Here is a 5350-nt window from a genome sequence, read left to right on the forward strand (position 1 = left end):
CGCCGGGGCGGCGGCGCCTGGGGCACCCCCTGCCGGCGGGGGCGGCGGCTGCAGCCAGCGAGTCCTGTCCCCAGAGCCGCCAGCGTGACCTGTCCCCAGAGCCGCCATCGCTCCCTGTCCCCAGAGCCGCCATCGTGTCCTGTCCCTCAGAGCTGCCATCATGTCCTGTCCCCAGAGCCACCATTGTGTCCTGTCCCTCAGAGCTGCCATCGTGTCCTGTCCCTCAGAGCCGCCATCGTGTCCTGTCCCCAGAGCCGCCAGCGTGACCTGTCCCCAGAGCCACCATTGTGTCCTGTCCCTCAGAGCCGCCATTGTGTCCTGTCCCCAGAGCCGCCAGCATGACCTGTCCCTCAGAGCCGCCATCGTGTCCTGTCCCTCAGAGCCGCCATCATGTCCTGTTCCTCTGAGCCACCATTGCTCCCCGTCCCCAGAGCCGCCATCGTGTCCTGTCCCTCAGAGCCGTCATTGTGTCCTGTCCCTCAGAGTAACCCTCATGTTCTGTCCCCAGAGCCACCATCACTCCCTGTCCCCACAGCCGCCATTGCTCCCTGTCCCCAGAGCCGCCGTGGTGTCCTGTCCCTCAGAGTAACCCTCATGTTCTGTCCCCAGAGCCACCGCTGCGGTCAGAGCGGCACAGGCTGGCTCCCAGGCTGCTCTGGACGCCAGGCTGAAATGCCTGCCAAGTGTCACACCAGGCCTGCTCTGCGGTGCCCGCGGCTGAAGTGGATCCTGATTTTCCAATCTGACGCGTTCCCCTCCCGGAACCCTTCCTGCTGGCCGAGCTGACCTGTGCAGGGCACAGCTGCTCCACCGCTCCCACCTCCAGCCACAGCCTGGCCTTACAGCAGCAGCAAAGCCTCAGGCACGTCCCACTGAGCTGAATCAGAAGGCTGCTGCCTCAAAATCAGCATAAAAATGCCCTTGAATTAAAATAGCAGTGAGTAATTAATTAGCGATTTTAATCAGCAAATTAAAATAACATTTAGACCAGCTTTATCTGGTCTAAGTTCAAATGCCCTCCTTGACCAGGCTGCTGCTAGGGTTTGGTCACTAAAGTCTCCTGTGCGTCCTGGAAAATAAGGCTGATTAGCACCTTTCTGCTTATAAAGTCATTTGAGGATATCCATCCATCCATCCATCCATCCATCCATCCATCCATCCATCCATCCATCCATCCATCCAGTGCAAGCTCAGGATGCTGGGCTGACGGGGACATGGGACAGTGTACAGCAGCATCGCATGCATTTCTTTGATTTCTGGTCTGACTAGCTCAGGAAATAAAAGGGGAGCTGTACAAACACACTTATTGATTTGAATACCTCAGATTGTTTTAAAGGCCCTCTGAAATATCATCTGTGAGCTTAATCAAATGAAATTTCAGATTAATGGCACTGACACTCATTGACTTAAAGTGAAAGCCACCTGAACGCATGAACATGCCTGATTTTAAAAACCAGTGACTAGGACAGCAGCTCTTTCTCACCGTGTTACTGGCAGGGCAGAGCTGGAGAACGTCTGGTTTCATGTTGACAGACTGAACCTACACCTCCTTTGCTCATCTGATGTGGTTTTGTTGTGACCTACTTAGATAGTCTTACCACGGTTCTGACCAAGGGCTTTTTTCCACACTGGCGAATTTCCGATGATGTGCAGTTTGCTAATCCCACCTGCTTTAACTCATTCTCTACATCCCAGTAGCATTTGGGGCAGAGTGCACGGCCTCAGCCGAGGCACAGCTCATGGGGTTACTGAGAGCTCACAGGTGCCAGTGAAAAATGAGACTGGCACTTTGCAAAGTGGTGCAAGCTGATTTCCAGAGTGATGCGCACATCTTCTTCCACTTGGAAACAGGGGGACTGCAGGCCTCCAACACATCAGAAACTCAGGCTCTTCTGCTTTTTGATCTCAGTTTTCATTATATACTGCAGTAGAGATTTTGAACAAGGCTTCATCCATAAATAATGAAGCTTGATCCAGAATGAGATGCACTTAAGCTGATGAAACACAGGAAATTTCCTTGTGAATACTGTCTTCCTTTTTTTCTGTGAAAATTAAAACTCAGAGTTTGCCAAGGATGGCTGGAAGTAGCTGGTCACTAAAAGGTGTTTCCCTTGAGAATGCCTCTAAGAAGAAATTAATCTTCCGCAAACTCGCATGGCCTTAGCTCATAATAACTTTGGGGGTTTTTATTTGCTTTTCTGGGAAGCACAGTGAAAAAGCCAGAAGTTCTGTTGAAAGGGATTGAGAGAGTTGGTGGGATTGTGGCAGAGAAGCACAGAGCGGGCCATGTGCCTCTCTCCTCCATGCAGTACACCTCGTGCTCTGGGTCACAGGATAGGAAGAAACTCCCCAGCTGTGCAGCCCAGTCCTCTTTGGCAGGTCATTGTTCTGTCATCCTAAAAATCAGGGAAAAATATTATTGAAAGCACCTCTGGAGAGCTCCAGCCCATCCTCTGTTTACAGCAGGTCCAGCTTCAAGGTCAGAGGAGGTTGCTGGGGGTCTTGTCCAGAGAAATTTTTAAAATGTCTAAGGAATGGAATGTCTCTATGGATGGATCGTGGGTGGAGCTGCTCTGGGAGACCTGTCCTCGTGCTGCACCACTCTCAGGAAGAACAACTCTTTCTTTTGTGCAGCTGGAAGCCCCTGAGTTGCACTTCGTAGCTGGAGCCATGGCAGGTGTCTGCTCCTCTTCCCTTGTAGACGTGCCCACACTGATCTGAGGCAGGAGTAGCTGTGTCCATTCCTGGTGGTTTAAAATCCAGTCAGACAATGGTGGAAAAGCCAGCTGGTCAGGGAAAAGGGCATGCCTGGAGTCCTGTGTGATCTTCACCAGTGGCGAAGGGCTCCTGCCCTTGTCACCAGAGCAATGTTCAGTTCTGTACCAGGCTGGTGCAGAACAAGGAAAATCTTAAAACTCTCTTTTCTAGTCATGTGAGTTGTGTTTGGCATAATGAGTAGGTCATCTGGCCTGAGAAAGAAGGCCAGAAATTGTACTGGTTTGCTTTTTCTTTGCTATTCCTTTGCTTTTGTTTTGTTTGGGGTTTTCTTGGTTTTGGCCTTGGCCTCAGCCTCATTTTTTGGGTTGTTTTTGTTCCTTGAATTTTTCAACTGGTGTGATCAAAACGCTCCACACTTGTTTTGTTTTACTGGCCTTTTAGCTGTCATGTGTTTTTAATCATGAGGGACTGGTGCAGAAAAGGGATGAGTACAGATGTAAGTCTTCAGGAGGTGACTGACCTTGTCCTCTCTGTGCCTGCTGGCCACGGCCAAAAGGAAACCACAGACGGGGTTTGGGAGCCACGGGAAGGATTCAGGAAGGGATGTGGAAGGGAGGAAGATTTAGCCAGGAAAGCAGAGGCCTGGCAACATAAACACAAACCCAGGACTGAACCTCACAAAGGCCAGGATCTGAGGGGAAAAAAAAAAAACCAGGAAAAGGGAAAAAGGTAGATGGAGAACAAGGGTCCCAGGGAGCATCAGAGCGGGGGAGCATCAGTTGGAGGCAACAAGGGCTGCTGGGTCGGGCTACTGTGTGAGAACAGGAAATTGCAGCAAGCAGCACGTAGCAGTCGGTCAGCCACTCTGAACTGTCTCCTGCCCTCTGAGTTGCAGTGCTGCACACACACGCTCAGCACAGCACACTCTGGGTGAAGTAATCACAGGTGATACCAAATTATAACTCCAGTGTCCTGTGTGAAGAGATGGTGATTTTCATGTCTCATCTGTGACTCATCAGCAGGAAATACCACTGCTCGTTTGACCTGTTGTTTCCAGTGAGAAGGGGCCAGTCCGTGTTAGTGCCGCTGAGGTAACCAAGCCAGGCACCGCTCCAGCATCGCCGTGCGCTTGGTGTTTCAAGGACTTGGTCACAAGGAAAGTAATAATTTTGGCAGGAGGCAGTCCAGGCTGCTTCTCACTTGTGGTTTTCTGATGCACAGCTACTGAGCATCTGTTGATTAATGCATGCACTGAATGTTGCTTTTAATAGATCACAGGAATTTCACAGTTGTTTAAGCTCATCTAAGATGATGTGGCTGTAGGTAACATAGTGTTTAGTTTTGATTCTTAAATTATGCAGAGCAGCCTAAATAGATAGCTGTGTAGAACATCGAGGGCAGGCACAGATGCGTTAGTGACCAGCTGTAACCTTGTGCTGGAAATGTTGGGGAAGGTGCTAATTTACAGCCCAGGACTTTGTTCTCGCTCAGGAGTGGAGTCTGTCAGCTCTGAAGGCCAAGGGCATGCCAGATTTACTCTAGGGAGTTGGTTTAGCTCTTATGATGGTCTTTGGCCTTGAAGACATGTGGGTTTGCCTTTTAGATTATCTACAAACATGGTGATCTCAGGCATGTTGAAGTCACCCTTGAGTCAATTCTCTCTGGAACACTGCTGAACTTCTTCTGCAGTGGGGTGCAGCAACAGTGGGAAGAGGCTGCCAGATGTAGGGAAGGTGGAAGTGCTTCAAGCAGATTTACTGTAGAACTGTCCTACAAGTGTTTAAATACATCAGTTCCCTTTCAAGCTTGGATTCATAGTAAAGATAAAATATTTCCTGGGTTGTGGAGAGGGATTCAGCTCTAAACTTACCTGAAGCCAGATCCTGATCTGGCATGGAATATAGTATAGGCCAAAATCCAAAGTGAGCCAGTGTTTTCAAAGACAACATCAGCAATACTGAGAACACCAAGGTCAGCAGTGGCCTTAAAATGGCCATATCTGTGGGCTGCATGTGAGGGGGGAATGCTGTGGCTTTGGCACCCCAGTACCAACAGGGCTTACAAAAGACCTGCCTTTTGGGGGGCTTCAGCATCCCCCAGGACTGGCCCCATCACAGCTGCTGAAGATCTTGGCAGGCTGGGATGTGGGTGCTGGAGAGCTGCACTGGCCTAAGAACAACCTCTGCACAAATGGATCGTCTCCTCTCACTCCCCTCTCTCAGTCTGAGACTGAAAAAGAGAGACCTGGTGGTACTTTCACAGGGCAGATGAATGATCTTTGTTATTAAACTGAGGACATTTTTTTATTACACAGGTGAAGGTTCAGCTGCCACTGGAGGCAGGGAAAGCATCAGCATGTGATTTGCTTTATTGCTTTGGGATAGATGTGAGAGATTCTCTTAGGCCGACTAAGAAATGCTGAAAATACTTTTAGACCCTTTACTGTACAGAGTTGTTTTTCCATTTCTTTAAGTGCCCTAGCATGTACAACATTTAATTCTCTTGTTCTCTAGCTATGTGCAGTAGGCATATGCCTGGGTGCGTATATATACACAGACTTGCATGTGTAAACATAAATACATACATAGGCAGGCAAATTCCAGCACTAGTTCTCAACAGATAATCTCTCTCC

This window comes from Motacilla alba, chromosome 20 (genome assembly GCF_015832195.1).
Source record: "Motacilla alba alba isolate MOTALB_02 chromosome 20, Motacilla_alba_V1.0_pri, whole genome shotgun sequence".
NCBI lineage: Eukaryota > Metazoa > Chordata > Aves > Passeriformes > Motacillidae > Motacilla > Motacilla alba.